Below are 11,599 nucleotides of genomic sequence, written 5' to 3' on the forward strand. Positions count from 1 at the left end.
CTATATTTTTGTTCGCCATACATACATATATACAAACCAACACGTTTTATACATGTTAACAAGTTCCTTAACGTGAAAGTGAATGGATAGGGTTGGGTATATAACCATATACACATGGCTTCGCGTATAACATCTTTCTGAATTTATATACATATATATACACACACACACACACACACACCTACATCTCTCTTCCCCATTGATATTCCTTTCGATGTATGTTTACATAAACACAATAAACATACATATGTCACGTTTTTGTGTGTCTATATGCCTACAGGAAACACTTTTTGTTTATGTAAATAAATTATAGTTGTGTGTGTGTGTGTGTGTGTGTGTGCTCATGATTATAAAAAAAACTTATGAAGAAATGTTATGTTTGTATTGAATGATCTATCGTATTTATATGGTAGATCACCCGAAGAATTCATCACTCAAGATCAGTTATGGCCAACCTGTGGCCCGTGAGACTTTCTGAATGGCACGTCTGAGGAAATATTACCTTGAAAAATCTTAGTAATGCGGCCCGCTTCTTGATAAAGGTTGCGCATGAAACGGCCTACTTCTCGAAAAATCGAGAAGTAGGCCGTTTCATGTTTGAAGCTCCGATGAAGCTATAAGGTGAAACTCAAGCACTCAACTATGGGTGCATTGCAATTTATAGCAGAAACAACTGCAAGCCAATGAAGTTAATAACATAACTGTTTATTCCTTTGTCATCCCAAACTCTTATACACACACACACACACATATTATATATATAGAGAGAGAGACAGAGAGGGTGTGTGTGAAAGAGAGGGAGAGAGAGAGACAGACAGACAGAGATAGAGAAAGAGAGAGAGCAATAAGAAATGGGGGGGGGATCAATACGTGGTATTCATCAACTTTTACACATTATATTATGTCAATTTCTTTATTTATTTACTAAAAGGCCAATTATAACAATATACATACATGTATAACATATTATGCTTTACGTATATAATATATAAAGATTGTCTAAAAGTTGATGAATAAATACCACCAATTGATCCCCTCCATTTTCTTATTGCTCTATAAATTAATGGTAAAATATCTCTTTACCTTCACCCATTTAGGTAATGTAATTGCCATGCAATAAAAAACACTTGTGTATTAATAATTGGGCATCTACCAACAGTATATTGGATAGATATTATCCCTTAGTTGGTTGGATTCACAACCTCTCACTTTTGGCATATATATATATATATATACATATATATATATACATATATATATACATATATATATATACATATATATATATATATATATATATATATATATATATATATATATATATATATATATATATATATATATAACGGGAAGCTTTATGAAAATAAACAAAAGACGAAGGCAGGTTTACGGAAATAAACAAAAGACGAAGGCAGGTGGAATACAAACAAACAATTGTATTAGTATGGCGCTCAGGAATATAAATAAAACAAGTCTTTTACGTTTCGAGCCTACGCTCTTCAACAGAAAGATACACAGAAAGGAAACACAGAAAGAAGGACACATATATATATATATTATATATATGGTATATATATACATACATATATATATTATATATATTGTATGTAAGCATGTATGTGTGCGCGCGCGTCTTTGTGCTTGTCCCCACGACGACGACGACGACGACGACGACCACCACCACCACCACCACCACCACCACCATCACCACTTAACAGCTGTCGTTGGTTTGTTTACGTCTTCGTAAATTAGCGTTTCGACAAAAGAGACAGATGAAAAATAAGCACCAGATTTTAAGAAATACGTCCTGGAGTTGATCTGTGGTGCCCCGGCATGGCCGCAGTCCAATGACCGAAATAAATTAAAAAGGTAGAGTTATATCACACGGGAATCGATTTATGATGTTACGATGCATGCCCTAATTACAGTTAAGTGCATGCCGGGTGAACTGAGAGTGAGGTTCCGTAGGTGTAGCAAGCTAGGGTAACGATTCTTGTATATATATATATATATATATATATATAAGGCGATCTTTCGTCTCTGGTAGACCTTTCCGTCGTTTTCCGTAAAAAAAAATTATTTTTTTTACATATGGGCTTGCGGGAACTTTTGAAGTAATATACATACATATACACATACACCGAGTAAAAAATTTCAGTTATCTCTTTCTTTCACACATTACTCTGTCTCTTCACACACACTAACAGAAGCACTTCACTTACACAACATACTGTCTGTCTCCCACACCCCATCAAACACACACACACACACACACACATGTCCATCAATGCTCCCATGCACGGTAACTTCAAAAGAACTTCCCTCGTCATACAATCGCTTTCTCTTAGTCTCTTTCGTTCTCATTACTTCAAAAGTTCCCGCAAGCCCATATGTAAAAAAAAAAATTTTTTACGGAAATCGACGAAAGATCGCCATATATATATATAAATGCCTCTGTGTATGCGTTTGTTTTGTTGAATTGTCACAACATAAAAGTACAAGAGAGGAGGCGGTGGTGGGAAATATGGCGGCATGGTCAGACAGTTGGTCGATCGATAAGATATGGCTAGTTTGCATATTTGTTACAGGTTCGTTTGTTTACTAAGTGGCGCGGGATTCGATCGCAGAACAAACGGACTACGGAGTGACTTACAAACAGCAACGATGTCGTCGACAACGACAGTGATGATGATGATGATGATGATGATGATGATGATGATGGTGGTGGTGGTGGTGTGGTGGTGGTGGTGATTCTTTTTAATTTTGGTACGAGGCCAGCAACTTTGAGGTGGAGGGTGCCAGTCGGTAACATCAACTTCCACTCCACCCTACCACTGGTTGATGTAACCGAGTTGCTGGTTTTCTTGTATTTCATCGAGTGCAAAAAGGATGGAAAAGGTAACGCTGACCTCGGCAGGATTTGAACTCAAAACATCGAAGGTAGAAATAATGATAATGATTTCTTTGTTTACAGCCACAAGGGAGAAGGACAAGAGACGGACAAAACAGAGACAGGTTATAAAATGTGTGAGTGGTTTTACAAAGAAATTTAACGGAATATGATGATATATCAACAGTGTACAAAATATGGTAACGCACCACCAAGGAAAGCCCACAGGTTCGAAATGGCTCCGATTACTAAATACAAGTCCCCTCTCTTGGGTGTCCCCACCAACCCGGCCTACTACGAGTAGGTTCATGTATTCGGCTATGTATTTCAACGGAGAGTTGGCGAAATGCGTGGCCGTATTTCGTCTACCGTTACGTTCTGAGTTCAAATTCCGCCGAGGTCGACTTTGTCTTTCATCCTTACGGGGTCGATAAATTAAGTACCAGTTACGCACTGGGGTCGATATAATCGACTTAATCCGTTTGTCTGTCCTTGTTTGTCCCCGCTGTGTTTAGCCCCTTGTGGGTAGTAAAGAAATAGGTTATGTATTTCAATCTCGTTCTATCTTTCCGGACATTTAATGGAGCGGGTCACATTCTCCTCTTCATCCTCTCTTTCTTCTTCAAGTGGAACTTGCAAAAAGTCGATGTGGTCTTGGGGCGAATAAGAGTTTGTCCTCAATCCTTTCAGTTGCTGTCCAGCACTTAAGAATTGTCGCCATAGCCATTAGGCAGGAAAACGGTCTGCTCTTTCCAGAGGAAAGTAGGACGGATCCGGTTTATCGGCAGAGTCCATCACAATGGATTCGTCCTGCATTCGACAACAGCGGTTCGACGGAACTCAACAAGTCAGCGGATATTCAGACAACGAACGAATTGTATGAGTAACAGTTTCGTCTCGCTAACCATATCTTGTATAGGCAATGTACCACGCCATCCCACACGTAGCATTTAACAGGTCAAAGATTTCTGGAAGTTATCCATAGTTGCCAATCTGAAAGTTCTCCGACAGTTAATTATTGTCCAAGTCTCATTAGGCCGAGAGCGTCTTCGTTCTTTTCCCATTACCAAGCTCTCTGGAGACAGCTAACGTGGAAAATCCACGGATCACATTAGCCGACTGACAGAGGGCAGACAACATCACACCGAGCTATGTAAAGTAATAGCCAGTAATCTCTGCACAACAGTAACGATTTACACCCGACTCCACAACTGAGAACTTCTTTTTCTTCAAAAGCACGCACGCACGCGCACACACACGCACACACACACACACACACACAAACGAACACGCACACACACATACAATGTCGCGTACACGTATGTACGCCACACGCCGTACGTGTGTCTTTGTCGCTATGCTTATATGTTTACTGATGTAAACCAATCTGGAATGGGAAGAGCTTGCTTGCCTTGAAGAAATCTAAGCGTCTCGATAAATGGTACCCGATTAAAATAGATTCAGGGACCGACATGATTGAATAACCCTTTAAGAGGGTAAACCAGCATGGCTGCATACAATGACAAACCGGTGAAAGAAGTATGTATGTATGTATGGATGGACGGACGATAGGGTGTATGGATAAATGAAATGATGGATGGATGGATGTATTTTTGCTTGTATGTATGTTTGTATTTACATATTTTTGTTTGTGTGTATGTTTGTATATATGCATACATGTGCGCATGTATTGTATGTATGTATGTATGTATGTATGTATGTATGTATGTATGTGTGTGTGTGTGTGTGTGTATGTATGTATGTATGTGTGTATGTATGTATGTATGCATGTGTGTATGTGTGTGTATGTATGTATGTATGTGTGTATGTGTGTGTATGTATGTATGTATGTATGTATGTGTGTGTATGTATGTATGTGTGTGTGTATGTATGTATGTATGTATGTATGTATGTATGTATGTGTGTGTGTATGTATGTATGTATGTATGTATGTGTGTATGTATGTATGTATGTATGTGTGTATGCATGTATGTGTGTATGTGTGTATGTATGTATGTATGTATGTATGTATTAACGTGTGTGTATGTATACAGGTGTTTGTATGTACATACGTTTGTTTTTTACAGAGTATGTTTGAGTGTATGCTTGTAAGAATGTATAAATGTGTGTGTATGTATACAGGTATGCTTGTATGCATATATGTTTGTTTTTTACCGAACATGTCTGAATGTATGTCTGTAAGAATGTATAAATGTGCGTGTATGTATACAGGTATGCTTGTATGCATATATGTTTGTTTTTTACCGAACATGTCTGAATGTATGTCTGTAAGAATGTATAAATGTGCGTGTATGTATGCAGGTATGGTTATATGCATATACGTTTGTTTTTTTACTGAGTATGTTTGAATGTATCTTTTTTATCTTTTATCTTTTACTTGTTTCAGTCATTTGACTGCGGCCATGCTGGAGCACCGCCTTTAGTCGAGCAAATCGACCCCGGGACTTATTCTTTGTAAGCCCAGTACTTATTCTATCGGTCTCTTTTGCCGAACCGCTAAGTGACGGGGACGTAAACACACCAGCATCGGTTGTCAAGCAATGCTAGGGGGACAAACACACAAACACACACACACACACACACATATATATATATATATACATATATACGACAGGCTTCTTTCAGTTTCCGTCTACCAAATCCACTCACAAGGCATTGGTCGGCCCGGGGCTATAGCAGAAGACACTTGCCCAAGATGCCACGCAGTGGGACTGAACCCGGAGCCATGTGGTTGGTTAGCAAGCTACTTACCACACAGCCACTCCTGCGCCTTAAAAAAGAACCTTTTAGCACGAGTGGGGTATGTCTGTAAGAATGTATAAATGTGCGAGTATGTATACAGGCATGTTTGTAGGCATATACATTTGGTTTTTTTACCGAATATATTTGAACGTATGTTTGTAAGTATGTATAAATGTGTGTGTACGATTTGTATATCAAGCAACAGGTTCAATGCCTGTAAGAAAGAAAAGAGAACGGTCGAAGAAAGAGAGGAAGAGAAGGTGGGGAGAAAAACAGACAAGCTGGCATAAACATAGATATATACAGACAGACGGTAAACGGGACGAGGTAGAAAGGCAGACAGACAGGCAACGAGATAGACACGCGCGAGCACGCAGACATCTTTTCCTTTCTTTTCATCTTTCACTTGCCTTGATTCGTTGGACCGCGGCCAAGCTGGAGCACCGCCTTGAATGCTTTTTTTTAGTCGAAGGAATTGACCCCTGTACTTATTCTGTTTTTTTTTTAAGCCTTGTGCTTATTCTATGGCCTGTGTTCTGAACCGTTAAATTACGGGAACGTAAACAAACCAACATCGGTGGTGGGGACAAGCACAAACACGCACACACACACGCACATATTGAAAGAGAGAGAGAGACAGACAGACAAATATGTATACCTATGTCTGTATATGAATTTTTGTGTGTGTGTACTTGTGTGTGTGTGTAGCATTCTTGATCATGGTTCTGCTCGATCAGAGCTAACCTGCAGCTAAGCAAGACGTGAAGGTCATGCTTGGAATGAAACTGACTCGGCGTTAAGCATCATTGAGACGCAATTGCCACGACTGTAACGCTGATTACAGATCTACTCGTTCAGGACTGATGGTCACGGTTAGTAGAATACCAGTCATCAAGTCTAATGAATATATAACACACAGACATACAAACATACACACACACACATACACACACACACACATACACACACACACACACATATATATATATACGACGGGCTTCTTTCAGTTTCCGTCTACCAAATCCACTCACAAGGCTATAGTAGAAGACATTTGCCCAAGGTGCCACGCAGTGGGAATGAACCCGGAACCATGTGGTTGGTAAGCAAGCTACTTACCACACAGCTACTCCTGCGCCTATACATATATGTGTGTGTATATATGTGTGTGTATATATATATATATATATATATATATATATATATATGTATGTGTGTGTGTGTGTTTGTTTGTGTGTGAGTATATATATGAGTGTGTGTATATGTGTGTGTGTGTGTGTATATAGATAGAAAAATAGAAGCATACATACATACAAACATACATACATACATATATATATGTATCTATAAGAAACAGGTTGTGTAAATATACATATGTACGAATTGAATTGATGGAATTTGCAGTATATTACTGGTATAGAGTTTTGGCTGACTTGGTAGCTGATTATTTTCGTTGTAGATTTATTTAAACGTTGTCACTTTCTCATATACTGAAAAATGTATTTGTTAGTCTAAGTGTGTGTGTGTGTGTGTGTGTGTGTGTGTGTGTAAAACAGATACACACACAGACACACATTTGAGAACTTCAGCAAAAGTTCGAATCACAGCCAAGACTTTTTTCTTCCCTAACTTGTTAGTTTAGTCTGGGAGACGGAGGGGGGCTTCATAGATCCTGTGGGACCGGTGAAATAGATGCCGTTAACGTGCTACATAAACTGTCGACTGCATAAAATAAACATGTTTAGAGTAAGAACACCAGAGGACTAATGTCCTGGGTGGAAAAGGACTGGAATTAGTTCGTGGTTGAGGTGGCTGTTGTTGAAGGTGGTGGTGGTGGTGGTGGGGATACAATATGTTTGATGAAAGGCGGAGGGATGAGTAAAGGAAAGAGTGCTTGAGTAGAAGGGACAGGAATCCAGCTAAAGATCCGAAGAACAAGAGCAGAGGACATACTAATTAAGCTGTAGGAAAGTCAAACAAGAGACAGCGTGTAAGTGGGCCAGAGGTTAGAAGTGTGTTTGTGAATGACCGGACATTCTATGGACGTTGTCCAACATGTGTGTATGGAAGTAGAAAAACGGAAAGAGAAAAAAAGAAAGAAAAATAAAGCAACGTAGGACTCGTATTTAAACTAAGAAACCAAAATATAAAGCAGACAACTCAAAACCACTCGACAGATTTTATTCGTGGGAGTACGTGACTGTACGGCCTCTTAGAGAAATCTTACATGGTGGAACGAGACTGTTTTCGGGGTGCCCCGCGGGTAGATAGATGGGTTTCCCAAAATCGAAGTGAGCTATTGCCTCTTCTTTTCACAGCTCACCACCTTGGGTCTCCGGGATGCTGACCAGTGTACTGAAAACCCCCATTTATAACCATATCTCTTGGTTAACAGAAAGGTTAATAACCGTTTCGTTGCCAGGGATGAAAAATAAAGTGAGAAATAATAAATTGTAATTCAAAAACAAAGCGGCATATTTCGGAGGGAGAGAAAGAGAGGGAGAGAGACTGAAGTTTTCTATCCACTCCGAAAAGACGAAAATCGACGTCGGCAGGATTTGAACTGTGTACGCAAAGGGACGTAACTAACAAAATACCACAAGACATGCAATCCATCGTTCGTCTTATTCTACCATTCCACGAACATTCCTCGCAGGCATTCATAGCTAAGTTTTACTTTTACTTTGAAGTGTCTCACCCACCTCCATACCTCACTCTCTCTCTATCGATTTCTATAGCTCTCTTCCTCTCATATTGTGTCACAACCAAAGCGATCATCTCTTCACGAGGATGATGATAACTTAAATTAACAACGACGGCGATGACGATGATAGTGGTGGAGGTGGTGGAGATGGTAGAAAAATTTCTCACACAGGTGAGAGGACAGAAAATTCGGTGGGAGATGGCATGGGGGGAAGTAGGTCGGTTATATCGATTCCCTAAGTACATCGCTTAGTTAGTACTTTATTTTACCGACACAGGAATAACGAAAAACAAACAAACAAACAAACAAACAAAAAAAAAGCAAAAACAAAAATGTAAAGTTGACCTCGGTGAGGTTTCAACTCGGAATGTATAATGTAAAGAGCCCGAACAAATACCGCAAGGTATTTTTGTTCGACGCGCCAACGATTCGGCCTTATCAATCCAATAACAGAAACGATGATGACGACGATGATAGCAATGATAATACTAGTGATGACGATGATAGTGTAGGCAATAACAATAACGATAAGATCGTCGACTGACGATATTGATGATGATGATATAATAATAAAGAACATGGTGACGATAATGATGACAATAATAATGACAATAATAATGAATACGATGACGATGGTGATGATGATGATGATGTCAATGTTTCTTCAAAATGACACAGAAAACCACAGGGTGGGGACGAAGGTGAATGAATGAGTGGGTGGGTAGCTGTTATTTTTATGTATGTGTTTTTTATTATTATTATTATTTATCGGGGTAGATTTGACGGTAGATGAAGTTAAGCAACGTTCATACCCCATTGTTCTTACACACACACACACACATAAACTTCATCTTTTGAAGAACGAACACCTCCCCTCCTCCTTTCTCTCTCTCTCTCTCTCACCCCACCCACCCCACACTCGCCGAAGTTAATCGTAAGAAACCTCCCTCCACCCACCCGATTATACCACTTCCCTGGGGGGTGGAGAAATCATCGGGTTCTGGAAACTGCATTTCGAAAAAAACCTAATTGTGTCTTTGTGGATTAACAGTTTCGTGTTTGTTGCTTTTGTTTTTATAAACTTTTCCCCGTGTATGTTTAAGTGTACGTATGTGTGCAAATACACACACACATATATAAAATAAGTAAAATACATACATATATGTGTGTATATATATATATATATATATATATATACATATATATATATGTATGTATATATATATATATATATATATATATATATATATATATATATATATATATATATAATAATGATATAATATACACACACACACATATACATACATATATTACATGCACACGTATTAAAATGTCGGTGGGTGTATATGTATATATATATATATATATATAACATATGTATAATATATACACGCACAGATACATAATAAACATGCATATACACTTACATATATATATATATATACATGTATGTGTGTGAGTTTATACATATATTTGTATGTATTGTTATAAACAATATTTAGTTTCTGCGGCATATATACTACTTACGTATATAGTAAATATGCATATAATACACATACATGTAACTATACATACATACATGTGAGTATATGTGTATGTGTCTGTATGTATTATGAACACACACACACACACACACACATATATATATATACACACAGCCATCACACACGATTAGTAGTATTGACGGTACTATACTACTACTATTACTACTACTATTACTACTACTACTATTACTACCACTACCAGGGGTTCGTAGTGGTTATAGCTGTAGTAGTAGTAGTAGTAGTAGTAGTAGTAGTAGTAGTAGTAGTAGTAGTAGTAGTAGTAGTAGTAGTAGTAGAAGAAATAGTTCAAAGCCCGAGTGACAGAAGTTTGAGTGAAGTATTCGGAATGGTATGTGCGTATATATAATATACATGTGTATATGCATGTAAGCATTTGCAAGTGTGCATATGTCTATAGAAAAAGCAAATTACAAAACAAAAACAAATACGATACGCGTACAGGTTTTATAATTTCTGTATTTTTTTACTTGTGTCTGTCAGTGAGTGTGTGTGTGTGTTTAAGCATATATGCATGTATTTTGTAAATATGCGAATTCATACAAAAACATATAAACATACATGCTATGTTTGTGTGTGTATGAACACACACATATATATATATCTGTACATATTTTTAAATGAGTCCCCGTACATATGCATATTATAGTTGTATGTATGTATGTATGTATGTATGTATGTATGTATGTATGATGTATGTATGTAATTACACACGCATATATGTTCTTAGTTCTTTGGCTTGTTTCAAGCCAGCATAGCGTAGGCCAAGCTGGAGCAGTTCATTTATATTACACACACGTGCGCGCGCGTATATAAATATATACATGGAGATAGATGGATAGATAGATAGATAGATAGATAGAGAGAGAGAGAGAGAGAGAGAGATGCATATATTTGTTTATATATATATGTATACATATATGTATAAATGTATATGTACGTGTGCGTATATAATTCTTTTAATATATAAATATGTATGCGTGTGTGCATGTTTATGTTTAAACCAATACGCGTCATGTACATATATATATATACATACATACATACATACATATATATATATATATTATATATATATATATATCTATATATATATACGCTATATATACAGAGATTTAGTATTGCTATATATATATGTGCGTGTGTAATTCGTATGTATGTGTATATATACATATATATATATATATATATATATATATATATACATGTATACATGTGTGAATGTGTCTGAGTGTGTATGTGTTATTTTCTTTTGTACTTTTCTCATTGTTTTTATAAATTTGTTCTCCGTGTTATTTGTTATTGTTGTGGTCATTTTTCCCATTTCTGTATATCCACAATCACAATCCACATCCACACACAACAACGTATTCATCAACGTACGGGGTTCGTATAATACATGTAACCTCTGTATACATATGTACGTATGCATGTGTACATGTATGCATGTGTGTATGCGTATGCGCATGTATATACATGCGTGTATGCGTATATGCATGCATGTGTATGTAGCGTATGCGTGTTCGCGCGTACGTACGTAACGGGGGGACCGTTATTATATGTCTTGTGGTCCTTGTTTGTCGATGTTTGCTGTGTTAATTGTTTGTTGTTTAGGACTTACCTAAGAGGGCACATCCCGAATATAGTTCAGTAATAGACGGAATAACACACCGAGCGAAC

At 37.5% G+C, this 11,599-nt stretch overlaps 1 protein-coding gene across 1 annotated transcript in view; it reads right to left on the bottom strand.

Moving 5' to 3' along the window:
* LOC115224503 overlaps nucleotides 1-11,599 on the bottom strand; it is a 102,234-nt gene extending 90,635 nt beyond the window's left edge. The window contains exon 1 of the mRNA XM_036513276.1: nucleotides 11,541-11,599. The gene's annotated coding sequence lies outside the window, so the exon portion shown is untranslated. The remainder of the gene's footprint in view (nucleotides 1-11,540) is intronic.

Source organism: Octopus sinensis, linkage group LG25 (assembly GCF_006345805.1).
Source record: "Octopus sinensis linkage group LG25, ASM634580v1, whole genome shotgun sequence".
In the NCBI taxonomy this organism is placed as follows: domain Eukaryota; kingdom Metazoa; phylum Mollusca; class Cephalopoda; order Octopoda; family Octopodidae; genus Octopus; species Octopus sinensis.